This window comes from Chroicocephalus ridibundus, chromosome 5, assembly GCF_963924245.1.
Source record: "Chroicocephalus ridibundus chromosome 5, bChrRid1.1, whole genome shotgun sequence".
Taxonomy (NCBI): domain Eukaryota; kingdom Metazoa; phylum Chordata; class Aves; order Charadriiformes; family Laridae; genus Chroicocephalus; species Chroicocephalus ridibundus.
Genome location: NC_086288.1, coordinates 38786370 through 38800251, shown reverse-complemented (window position 1 = coordinate 38800251; position 13882 = coordinate 38786370). Strand labels below are relative to the sequence as shown.

The 13882-nt window shown below is 35.3% G+C and overlaps 1 protein-coding gene across 2 annotated transcripts in view; it reads left to right on the top strand.

Annotated features, from left to right (window-relative positions):
- Nucleotides 1–13882, top strand: part of FSTL5 (follistatin like 5) — a 317506-nt gene that overhangs the window by 289060 nt on the left and 14564 nt on the right. The gene's annotated exons all lie outside the window — the stretch shown is intronic.

The window sequence follows — 13882 nt, the reverse complement described above, 5'->3', positions numbered from 1 at the left end:
TTTTTCTCTAATATTTCTACCTGTAGGGATTAAAAAAATCTGCAATCTAGGATTTGTACATCTGAATATTGCATTAATATGTATTAGCACTTTGTATGTTTAGGACTGTTAGGTTCTTTACAAGGTGACGCGGACCTATTTCAGCTCACAACACCTCTGCAAATAATTGACTAAATTGTTTATTCTGCACTCCCAAGTTCAAGTTTCTATAGAAATGCTTTCATAGGATGATCTTAACTGCGATACAGTTATGAGGCATCATCATTCATTTTTAGCTAAAATCTCAAATCGCGTATATAAATACATGTAACCGTTAAAAGAGATATCATTTCTGATTGCAGTGAGTGGTAGTCTTCTAAATGTGAAAATATGCAATTTAAGATGATTTTACAATTGATTACAGAATTTACTCTCTACTTGCCTGTGATGAACTTTGTCTTCTCTATCAAAAAACATTTGGCTTCTCCTAAAGAGGTTGTTTATAAAAGAAAATTTTCTACAAAACTCTTAACTAACAAGTAAATTAGCAATCGACCATATGCAATTTTAAAAGGAATGTGTAGCTTAATATAGCTAAATAGTAAATTGACTCTTAAGTACCATTACTGACACATTCCTTGAATCGAGTAGATAAATGTACATTGCGTCCCTGAAGTAATCTGCAATCCGTACACTCAGCCTTAGAAAAGCATTAAATGTTTTTGTTGCATTTGGAACATGTATGTATGGGGGAACAAAAGTTACTGCTTCATAAGGTACCAAGTACTAGAGGTACTACCCCAAAAGAACTGACACTTACATACATTAATTTTCACATAAATAGGAAAAAAAGAAGGATAGGGTGAACATCATACAAGGATGAACGTCATACAAGGAGGGGAACCATGACTGGGAAAAGAAAAATAGGCCCAGTCCAAAGCTAGTGAGGAGCTCATCTTGTCTAACTCTAACAAATTGATATTTTGCCTAATGAGGTCAAGTAGGTGCTTTCTGCTTCAGCTGATGAGCCTTTTCACCTGTCCTATATGCAGCTGAGGAGGAAAGAGAATTAAAGAATAAAAGAAAACCCACAGAAACAAAAAAAAAGAATTTGAAATTCAATTAAACAGTGAAAGAATAAAGTTGGACACGTGACTGCCTAGTATAATAATCTTGTTGTGACTTGCTTGCCTTTTTTTTTTTTTTTTTGGATTCACGTACCAGATAAAGACCAACAGAAAATTTCTGAAATCTGACAAAAGCCTGCAGCAGTTTTTGCAGTAGCTAAAACCATAGATTTTGGGTTTTAAACCAGCAAAATCAGTTCAACAGCAATTAACTGTTTTTACCTACTCAGGAGCTTACTTGAAATGCAGAGAATCTTATGTTAATTTTCTAAAACGCTACCTAATTCTGGGTGCCTTTTCAAAAAAGAAAAAAAACCCACTATGTAGACAAATACTGTATTTTTATTTTTTATGTATTCTTTCAAGAGCTAGTTATGCGAAGTTAGTCCATCATTAAAGAATTTGCCTTACATAAAATGTCTGACATTTAAGTACTTTGATTATAGGGGTTTTTTTGTTTAAATAAAAATGAATTATGTGAGCAGTGTATCAGGAAAGGTTTTAAATTAACTGTATTTATCAAATTAGTAAAGATGTAGGAAAAACTGTCTATTAAATCTAACTTGTCACCAGTCAACAATAAAAATACTCAATAACAGCATGTGTTTGTTAAGCCTGTTAGGCAACAAACATAAAGCTTGAGCTTGTTCTTTGGTGTTTATACCAACCAGGGGAAGATTTTATGAATGTGAATAGCAAAAAACAGCTACAAGAGAAATAACCCCAGTGGCCGAGTTAGCTCATACAGGACTAACTGCTCAAGGGCCCTCTTTACGCTTTGTTGGACGTCCGTTCCCTGTGACCATACAACACCAGCCCCTTCCAGAAAAATGAAAGCTTTCTGCAGCTAGCTGCGTTTGTCACCTGTAAACTGAAATTTTGAATGATGGAGCAGAAGACAGTGTGCATGGCTTACCAAATTAGCATCCAGAACCAAACTTTCTGTCTGAGTAAAGGCATTTCTAAGCAAAAAAGGCAGACCACTAACACGTACGAATTAATTTTCGTAACACAGTTAACACAAATCATCTACTGCATGTTCTGTCCAATCAGTTATTCTTTAAGCACTGTAAAGAATAAGGGAAAGCAGATAAAGATAGGCAGGCTTGTTAATATGTAGGAACAGAAATGAGGTTGAATAATTTAAGGCTATGGTGGGTCATTAATTTTTTGTTTTTAATAATTCTAATATGTTAATTGGTAATAATGGATATATCTGTATTTAAAACTTACCAAAAATTAATTTTATTTTAAAAGTGATGCAACTATACATTTCCTTTACCTTGGTGTGTTATTTTTATATATGAAAATGGAAATGGGCTGTCCATTATTAAAACAGAAAACTCCACACTTTTTAATGCTCTCTTGGGCAGCAGGTAATTTAGGATGCACTTCCCCCAGATCAGACATTTGAAGAGGTACTAAAAATTTTGCTCTGAGGTAAACAATCACTGATCTCACAGAAAAAAAAAAAAAAAAAATGTTTTGCCAGAATTTTCCTGACACGGACTGAGGCAATGTTTGGTTATACTTACAGTACAGCAGGAGTCAGGGCAAATACCTTTTTGGTTTGATAACAAGCAAGCATAACATTCCTGCTCTGAACAGCTGTGATGAACCATCAAAACAGCAGCTAAGCAAACTAAGTAGCCATGAGCCAAAAGAAGTAGGGAAGAATAGACCAATTCTGTTGTTATTTTTAAACCTTCTTTTATAGTTGGTGAATAGTTGATACGTATACAGAAGAGGACAAAAAAAGCAGCTTTATAATTTTGGGGCGAGGACTGCTGTAGGTTCAGTACCATCAGTTAGTTTTGGGAGGGGGGAGGTCTCTCCCTCTCTTCTGTGTTCCAGTCAAACGATCTCCTTCCACTGCTGAGATGGAGAAACAGTTCTGTGCAATCAAACACCGTTAGAAATCAAGCAATGTTTTGGCTGTAATCCTTTTGTAACAGCTAACCATTTATAAACGTATATATTTAAAATACAGACAATATATATTAGTTTTAGTAAAAATCTACAAATTACCTTCCTAACATTGTGTAGAGTGCCTCACTGATTTTTCCATATAGCAAATCCTTGTTTGTACAGAAAGCCTCAGCTGCAGATCGATCAGGTTGTCACCCCGTGATAGGGCTCTAAAAATGTAGGTGACTTACTTCTAGAATTTCTATGTGGTTTTTTTGACAAGACTAGTTCAGCTGCTGACTTTAAGGGAGGGATTGCCTCATGCCTTTGAGCATTCTTTCATGATGGAAATAAAATTCCTTCTTTTTCTCACAAGCCTTTTGAAAAGCAAGCTTAGAGTTTAGAGAAAGTCGGTTTCCCATGGCTTTTCATGAGTTTCCTGTGTCAGCTGGTTGTAGTGCAAGGCACAAAACTTAGTCAGTCAGCCATGAGAAAGAGACCATGGCACAAACCAGTAATAACTACTAATAGAAAGAACCCTTGAAGAAGTTTGCCCAGGCTTGCTGTTGTAAGTCTGAAGATTTCAAAGGGAAGAAGTTACATGTTCATCTTCTGTATCTTGAAAATAGCCTGTCCTGCTGTCATCATCAGCTTTGTTTTACCTCTGACGTGTGCTCAGCTGCTAATATGTGTTGAATTATGCCAAGAGAATGAATGAATATAAAGCATTGTTTTTCATGCACAGTGTCATGCCCATATTTTCAATGCACGCAGCTTGAAAAAAATATTTCCCCCTCCCCCCAGTTGTGTTGAAAAGTTATCAGACACTGGGGCCACAAAAGTAGACGATGAGATCTATTAATCTGTAATAAATGGTACAAATGCCAAGGGTGTTTTTTCAGTTGTTACTCAGGCAAATGTATACAAAGCGTATTCCTTTTGTAGGTGCACCTTTTAAGAATTGAGTATATACGTTTTCAATATGTGGCCTTATACATTTACTGGGAAGAAAATTTTGTTCAGTGAGCTATTTTTTGTGCCAAAGCAGTTCAGAGCAACCAGTGATCTTGTCCTTAATTGTCTGCTAATACCATTCCTTATCATAAAAATAGACGTTTGCAATTAATATGTGTGGTGGCTGCAAAAAGATGACTTGTACAATACCCATGAAAATATATTATTGGAAGCCTAAGGAGCAAAAGGGCTGATTATTTCAGCTCCACTGTTCATAAATCGAAGTGAACAAAAGATAATTGGAATAAATTAAGGTCTGTCATTACACTGCTGTAAAATGTTTCAAAAGCAATATTAAATGAACTCACTGTAATGGAGTAACTCTAACTTTTTAGATGTTTTAATCTTTTAGCAAGTATTTTAAATGTCATATAGTTACCTGACCTAACAAGTGGAAGAGTGAGCAATCAACTCACTGGTGAGTCGGCTCAGGATCTGAATAGAGTTAAAATAGTCTCAGTTTGAGTTTTTTCTCACTTTTATTTCTCTGTTGTGTATGGTAATAGGGGAAGCAGTCTTTCTAAAATTATCTTTATTCATTTGCACAAAACAGTCCAAACCCGAAGCTTTTCTTTAAGAGGTAATTGGAATGTGCTGCCAATGCATTTGCATGAACTTTCTTAAATGAAACCCATGTGGGGTGGTGATTCAGTAAATTCGCACTCATTCCAGAGTTTAAGCCCCTACAGAGGTGTGAAGTAGCTGAAGGACTGTGAGAGCATTTCTGTATTTCTATGCAAATAAGCAAAAAGAAAATACGATTTTACTTCAAAATCCTACATAATCAGAAAGAACTTTATGTTCAGTGGTTTGCAAGTCAAACAACGGAAGTGGTAAATGCTGAGGCAACTGTAGACAAAGCATCAACAAAAGAGGTTAAATTAATTTGGGGGTTGATTTATACCAAAGATAAGGGGCAATTTAATATTTTACAAACTCAAATAACAAGGCACATTAGGAGAGTGGAAATTTAGAAACAGTTCTTAGTCATCAAGCTATACAGACATATTGTGCTACAGGGAAAATAACCTGAAAGGTTGAGGAACTGGAGAAAGAAGCTCAGTAGTACCAGGGCAAACAGAAAATATCTAGAAAGTAACTGCAATTTCTAATAATGATTGTGGAATCTATCAATGAATCCTACATGGCAGCACAGCGCACAAAGGAGGTCCGTCTCGGTTAGGGGTTCCCTCTGCGGTCTCCCACTCTGTAAACTGCATCTTTGCGAGAGTAGTGCTAAATGGAAACCTTGTAGTCATTCTTTCCCCTGTCTCTGTGTTTGCTTCCCAAAAGGACGACCCTTCTGGTCCATAAATGTGTTGCTTTCATAAAAGCAGCTCATAGGAACTTCTGGGAAATATGGAGGGGAGACAGTAAAAAGTATTTTTCTACATCTTTTTTGCTTTAAATAGTGGATTTTACAGCATCTTTATTCCAGAGGGAATATGAAGAATGAAAGATTGAGTGATTCAGTTCAGACAGTTTAAATGCTCTGAAATTTACTTTGTTCAACTACCACCATTGGCAACAGCAACTACTGTTGAAATAATGCCACTTTAGAAAACGTGCAGGTACTCCTTAGTGTATCAAACCTATATTCTCCACTTCATTTCCCCTCTGCTCACATCTCCCCACCCAAAAAGCTAGGAGTCCATAATGTAGCCACTGCATTTCTCAAACTAGGAAACTCCCAGTCCTTTACATACACACAAGATATGCCATGTGCCCGTACTTAAGCTTCGTCTGTATCCTCCTTCAGCTCCATTCTTACGTTCTAACTCAAAAGGACTTGTGTTTGCAGGCTTTAAAATGTGCTAGGCAGTAAGGATTCCCAACTGTATCTGTTGAAAAGCACCTACAGAAATTATGGAGTAACTGCCAGCACTCCACAAATACAGTTAAGATTTGCTGTCACTGAAATCTGTCAAAGACCTGATGTTCTGAGGTATATATGACATCTTTTAATCCAGGTCATTTTGGAATTCATGGAGAAAATATTTTGAATTTTAAAGTTAATTTTCAGTTCAGTGTTACAAAATTTAACTAATAATTAATTGCATATTTAAATGTAACTAAAATAAAAATATTTTTTATAACGCACTGAAATCTGTGATTGTTCCTAACCTTACAATATATATGTATGTATGCACACACATACACAAATGCATAAGAAATCAGTCTTCAAAACAATCTTGTTTCTAGAATCAATTACCGTGCCTGCCTTTTTCCATGTCAGATGACAATATAATACAAATGCTGTTTGACCAATTTATTCAACTCGTGCTCCACATCTTTTCCTCGTAGGTAGCTTGAGTAAAACTTCACAAAGTTCTCAAACTAAAAATGCTAGCTGTCAACAGAAAAAAAAAAAAAAAAGATTATGTAGAAAAACATTTCCACTTCGGTGTGGCTACTTAGAAATGAAAATTCCCTTCAAATGTTACCTAAAACATGAGGTTGCAGCCAGCCTTTGTAGTGCTATAAAACTATAGCATCAGTAAATTCCTTATGTTCTACTAGTCTTTCCCTGTTAGTTCAGGAAATGTCCAGAACCTGGCTTAAGTAAGTCTAGTCAGCTTTATTAAAGTGAAAGGGAGTTTTGTTAAATTGTAAATGTTTCTGATGCTGTAAGGAATATTTACCTTTAAGGTAATACGATCTGTGCATCTGAAGTGGCCAAACCAACCATTATTATAAATAAACTGTTGTATCTGTCTTCTAGTACCTGTCTGCTTTTAAAAACTTAGAATGTATCAGTATGTGAAAATACATGACACAATGAAATGTATAAAACTGTAATCAACTATAAGAAGAAACTAATCCCTGCAATTAGGGGATGTAATATGTTGTGTCCAGGGATTAGAAGTTATCTTATCATAGTTCTGCTTCACTACTCTTTGTTTTTTCCAAATAAACCAAATTATAAATATTAATTTATTAGCTTTAAGTCCATGTTAAAATTATGCAATTAACCATTTTTCTGTATGTTTGCTAACAAACTACTAGAGCAGAATTTTTTAAAAAAGTTGTGCTGGGTCTGGCTTGGATGGAGTTAATTTTCTTGGTAGCTGCAAGAATGGTGTTGCGTTTTAGATCTGTGACTTTGGAAAAGTGAAAATCTGTTTGGAAATATTCATTTGTACATTTCTATTTTGCAGCATTTAAAATAATTTACATTTATTCATTACATTTAAGCTTTCCTATTTGATGTTATGTTACAAACCTATCTTTTAATTTTTAGTAAAGCTGAGATGCTTGTGTGATCATATGAATCAAAGACTTTAAGGAAGCTTCCAGATCTACAGAGATAGACTGTTTTGTCTGTATTCCTTCTATGATTTCCCAGATGTCAGCATGCAACATTTTCTTCCGGATAAAATACACAAAATTCCATCTTAACAGAGCCACCACCAACAATCGTCACCTCCCATATTATCTACAAATTAGAACACAGCAATTTACCATGATGTGCCTGATTTTTTTTCCCATGATAATCTTACATTTTCAATACAAATGTCATCTCTGGTGCTTCTATGTGCCAAAAATCATATTTTATCATATTTTTTTACATACAAAAATGCCTTTTTTTGGTTTAGTCTCATATTTTCTTGATTTGGGTTACTAGTTTAAAAAAAAAGGAAAGAAAGGAATTGTGGTAAAGTTTAGTATATGTTCTTTTGAATATTCACATATCCCCAGCTAGAACAGTATGTGAACTTCATTTTTAAAATGAAGAAAAAGATCTTTTGAGACTGTTTTGACATATGTAATTTATCATGTTTTTAGTCCTTATCTCTACCTCATTATTCATTTTCTACTGGTCGTCTGCCCACCTTGATGTTACCACATTTTCTGGAGTGCCAAATCTTCTTAATCCTATCCTGTCTTGTACTGACATTCAGGATCATCTTTAGGAATGTCTTTTGTTCACTATGTCTGTGCAGCTAGCCCTTTCTTTGACTTTTATTGCTTTAAAAATGAAGTGTTTTTTTTTTTTTATTAAATTGCTAGCTCTCCTTTCCTACAAGGTACAAGAAAGAAAAACACATTTGCTGCCAAGACTACAAATATAGTTTTGCTGAGAATAAGTTCCTTTTTGATGTAACACAAATAGTTTCATATATGCCTGGATTATAAAAAACCTAGAAATTAAGGTGGTTTCCTTTGTCCTAACATTTCTTGGGTTATTTTCTTGTGAACGCTGTAATCATTGGACAACAATTTGCAATAATTAAGAAGTGTATTGTATATACACACTGCAAGTGTTCTGCGGGAGAGCCCTCAGACAATTCATAGACACCTGCAGCACTAATACCCTTAAAATTTGTGATTTATCGCTACCCTGTGCAACTGTACACTAAACGTGAGTCAGAAGTCCCAGCCTATGTGTGGCATATTAAAAAAAATCAGGTCTTCCAGTGAGATGTAAAAAAATGGCTGAAGAAGCCAACATACTGTCTTGTCAGCTACGGGGAAATTTTCCTGGTTATTCTTTGCACAGGGGTCATTTGAAGATAATCTTCAACATGAGCCTTGGGATGACAGTCCATCTCCTTCCTCTGGATCTCTAGTGAGATATGACTTAAATGCTCTGCAAGTAAAATCTTAAACTGAAATAGTAATAAAATAAATTTAAAAAAAAAAGAAAAAAGAAAAAATAGAAATCACAAATAAGAATATAACTTAAAAAGGATTTCAGGCAGTATATGATTTTTGTTATTGATATGGGACTTTAGTTAAGAAATTTTGAGCTTTCTCTTGTAAGCACCTACATGATTTATCCAGCTGAGTTACAGAAGACAATTTGCATAGACTCTCTCCCACAAGTAAATGTTTGAAAGATTGTATCACTTGTGATTTTTCTGCCCGGGTGAAAACTACCACAATAATAAGGATTGATAAACGGGAATGAGGCTTTTTTTGGTGGTAGAATATCATTCACTTTGGCCCATCAGCATTAAATTTGCAGCACTCATTTTTGAGAGTCTAGAGCTAATCTTATTAAATATAATGCAATCTTATTAAATATGATGTAGGATAAACTCAGAAGCAATGCTTCCATTATTGTCCATTACTGAAAGCTTAATAATGCTCAAAAATTATTTATTTTATAACATTCATTCCTGTCTCTGTTGCTTATTGTCTAGGAACAGACAACACAGTTTAGTTTTCCATGAGTGACCCTGTAACTTTTCATTCTTTGTTTTTTAATTTTCTTTTTTTTTTTTACAAATTTTTTCCCCATTCCTATTTTTTAGGACTACTATGCTAATATTTCCCAGGTAAGCTATCAGAGTCGCACATTACTGCTGCAAATGTTATTTCTGTCTTTTTTAGGAGGCATTTTTAAGTATTTCATTTACAGTAAACGCAGCAAGTAAATAAATAAAATTGGTGAAGACAAAAATCTTTTACAGACTTGTGTGAATATTTATGTTCACACACACAACACTTACAAAAATTGAGAATTATCAAGATGTTCCGCCAGATGTAAATATGTCCTTTGTGCTTAATGCTGTTATATACAAAAATAAAGGAAGGAGAAAAAAGCACCTTTTCTGATTGAAAACAAGAATATGAAGCGAGTGTTCTTAGTGTTGTAAAGACCATCAGGAACAAAATTAGGAAAACAAACTTCAAAGGTCAAAGCCTGTTATAGTACCCAAAAGAAAGCCACCATTTGTGCTGATGAGCAATAGCTGCTAGGCAAAATCCACTTAGGCTTTTGTTATCATCAAACAACAATTTCTGAACTGCAGAAATTAAAGAAAGGTCTTTTCTCAGCAACCTGCCAGAAATGAACTGTTCTAGGCAAAAATAGTTTTATAAGTCCTGAGGGGAAGACTGGTATGCCCTTGCAATGGGCAGGTGCTGACAGGTTTTGAAATCTGAAACACTTCCAAAATGAAAAAAAGTGGTTTTTGTCTAGAGGTAAATATTTTATTTGTGCAATATACTAGAAGATGACAATAAAAGAGAAATGGTGTATTTTATAATTACTTCCGTAAGGAAAATTAATTGTGTCATTTAAATGGTAGGAATGCAAGGCATCTGAAGCAAAATAAATCAGTCTAAACAGTCTTCCTTAAATTCATCCGTGTACAGATATAAAGTGAAGAGTAATTTTAACAAAGGAAATAATGGTTGCAGTGTCGTAGTTAAGTTCTTAGAGAATCCTTAGAGGGAAAAGTGCATGGTTTTTTTTCTTGTGCTGGTGAGGAACTCTCAAAGGACCAGTAAAGGTGACTGAAATGTACACCTAAGAAAACATTTCTTAGACCAATTCGCCTTTTTCCTTTCCTTAATTGTTAATATTTCCTTCTGCAGAGCTACTGTGGATAATTTCATCAGAAAAATTGTTTTGTATATAACACACTTCTATTTTAGAATTTTGTTTAAATGGTAATACTTTCCCATGTTGCCAGATTAGAAGCTTTTTTTAGGATAAGGGTCTACCCTGACCCTCTAACAGACTGTTCATGGGCAGTAAGTGGAATTTACTTTGAGTCCCAGAAAACTTTTGGTGAACAGATTTGATCAAATTTTGTACTAATAGAGATTTATCTTCCTGGATTGATTTTTTTTTTTTTTTGCATAAATTTTGAAAAAATGGTCCCTAATATATAGAATGCTGAGGGGCTTTAAACACAAATGTTTTTCACTCAGGGTGAAGTAGATAATGTTTATTATTATTTTCTTGAATTAGGTTGTACAGGTTAAAAAGCTCTTTGCTTCTTGTGATGATAATTTTGACTGTAGCTCATCTAATTCTCTTCTCTTTTACTTACTTTCTGTGTTGAGAACAAAATTTTCCTTAAGTGTTTGATCTCAGATTTCTTTAAAAAAATATCTATTGACTTTATGAGGGTAATCTGTGGATGTAGGGTGGCCAGAAACAAAAAGGAAAGAGGACATCAGGTTTTATATTATCAATCTCCTGGTTCGAGGTAAAGCAGAACCAACTTTCAGTTCAGTAATTTTACTTTCCAGCTAAGCCTCTTCTAACTCTGAAATTAACAGCATATTGTGCAGAAAACTGTTTGTTCTCATAGTGATAAGACCTATGTTTATCATTAATGCCAAGGAATGGTATGCAGAGAGGCTCTTGCTTATACTTATTCCTATAACAGCCAAGGTCATCTGACTTTGTTATTTGCCCCGTTGGAGGGTTGGAAACAGAAAAGCGTAGAGGGGTCCCACCTGCAGGGAGGAGCAGACAGGACAGGTGACCCAAAACTGACCAACGCAATATTCCATGCCATCTGCTCCACGCTTAGTATAAAAGCTGAGGGATCAAAGGGTCAGCCCTTTCTATTCAGTGGCCGGTGTCCGAGGAGGACCCCATCTGTTTGTCTGCCTTTGATCCTGATCTGTGCACTCCTGACTCCAGCTCTGGAATCCAGTTCCCACACGTCACTTGAGTCCAGTCTGGGACTTCCCCAGTGCCTGCTGCTGACGTCATCCTGGGAGCTTAATACGGTTTTGTATATATTGTATCTATTTCTGTTATTAGTATTTCATTAAAGTAGTTTAGTTCCTTCTAAACTCATAAATCTCTTTATCGCTGCACCTTCTCTCTTTGGAACGAGAGGTGGGGGAGAGCATCTGTCTTCCATCATTGGCCAATCCGGCCTAAACCCCAACAATTTTCATCATCATCTTCTGTTCTGTCAGTTTTTCTGAACTCATCAATAAATACGGTTTTACATTAACGTATTATTTTTTTTAAAAAGTATAATGAAATTTATCCTCTTTTTTTCTAGGAAAAATTTTCATAAGCTTTTCATTTTTTCATTTTTTTAACCAGTGCGTCAATATTTCCTCTTCTGTAATGAATGCAGTTGCACTAGTAAGCAATATATATGGCTTGTCTAGAGGAAGAAAATAACATACAGGAAGCCAGGTTGTTAATTTACAGCTTCTTGGCAGCTCCACAGTAGCATCTTTCTTGGCTATTCTTTGTGCATAAGAGATGCAAACTAACTTGCTCTGAAGGTGGAAAAAAATGATACCTTGCAAAAACAATTTTGAAGATGCAGTGTTAGAATTCACATGACTTTGGAACTTTGTATGGAGTATCTGGTCCATTATTAATACATACTTTACTTAACTAGAATTTCACATCAAAATGAGATTGCATCTTCACTAATTTTTATAGCTACAGGTCTCAGTATTACCCTTCAGTCTGAGTAACAGCTGGAGACAGAGTATTATTACGGGATGAACTGAAGGTTTTCAAATGCAATAAATGAAAATAAACTTTGTTCATACAGGGCTGCCCTAAGTCCAGCCTTGAGTTTCAGTTCTTCTTCATGAATTTTTTTCTCTTGTGACCGTTGCTTTAGTGTGTTTTCTGTGATAACCTTGTATAAATCTCGCAGTATTATAAAGGCAATGCGTAAAGATAAGACAAGTTGGGCCTAACTGTGGGATAGTTAATTCAAGTAGAAGTACCTTAGTAGGCTTGAATTTCTTCCTGAGTTACCTACCCAGGACCCATGCTCTAAAATGTGAAAAAATATGTAACATAGGTGATGTACCATTCCCTTACACGGCTTTCATAGTTCTGTCTGCACAAACAGAAATGCTTCTAAAAATAATCTTTTAAAAACAGGACATTTCCTAAATTTTTGAAATTGGTAGATATAGGATGATTACTAGCCACATTCCATTATATCTAATATTTCTTGAAAAATATTTGTTATAATTTACGAATACAATGTCCGAATGAGTGATACTAAAAGTTGTATGGTGTGATTACGTTTTGGTATTTTGCAGTAGACTATGGTGTTACTTCTAGCCAGACTATGGCAAATACTTTTAACAGTGACATGAGAATGTAGTTTACTAAGATATAGTGGTAAACAAAGTTGCTTTGGGAACAATCATTTATAAGATTTGCATGCAGTTCTTAGAGCTCTGCAAAACCCTAAGATAAAAATGAAAGGCAGACTCTGAAGAGGTTTTATTTGTCTTTTTGGTGGCTCTCTATCCTTGAGAAAACATTGAAGCTGATCGTTATGGTTGGAAAAATACACTTTTTGTGGAAAGCAAAGTGAATTAATGATTTTCTGTAAAAGCTACCCTTTGAGAGTTGTGAAAACCGTCTTCAGAGATCCCTGAAAATTCTGTGAGGGATGTCCTTTCTGCTTTTAGCTCTGTTTTGCATGGAGACTTACACAATATTCTTCTCTCTATCCAGGCGCTTGTAGCAGTGCTAGCTGCTCCTCTAAGCAGTCATTTTTATTTCTGACCACAAGGGCCAGCTCTAATAGCATCTACAGCTATGCGATACCTGAATTTATTATAAAGGCTCGGAGAAACAGACAATCACATTTCAAGCAGAACTGTAGCTCTTACTGACATCTTGATATAGTGTTAGTCATTTAAACTTCAGTTTTCCAAATCTGTGCAAATATTTGTAAGGCTGTTTTTGGCTATTATGCTTTCTTGCTGATAGGATGCTTACGGTGAGTGTGAGGTTCAGATTGTAGGCACCTAGATTGAGGTGTGAAAATACAGAGTATCCCTGGGTATGAGCCGTCTGTCTTCTGCTATAGTTTATGGAGATCTGGTCTGTACAGAGAGTGGATTCTAGAAGGCAGTTTTGCTTCCACCCCTACAGGGCTCTGGCACTGGTCATCTTAAATTCTGTAGATTCTCTTATCTGTATGGACTAGATCTCTGCTGGCAAAAATAGCAACTTAAAAGTTTTAACTCATATGCAGACATGCATAGTTATACGTAGAAATGTAGGTGTCCACAGGAAAGGAATACTTCCTGTGGAGAGTGATTTTTGGAGTGAGGAGTTGCGGTGAAGCTGAACATTCATAATGGCAATTCTGTAACCTCCT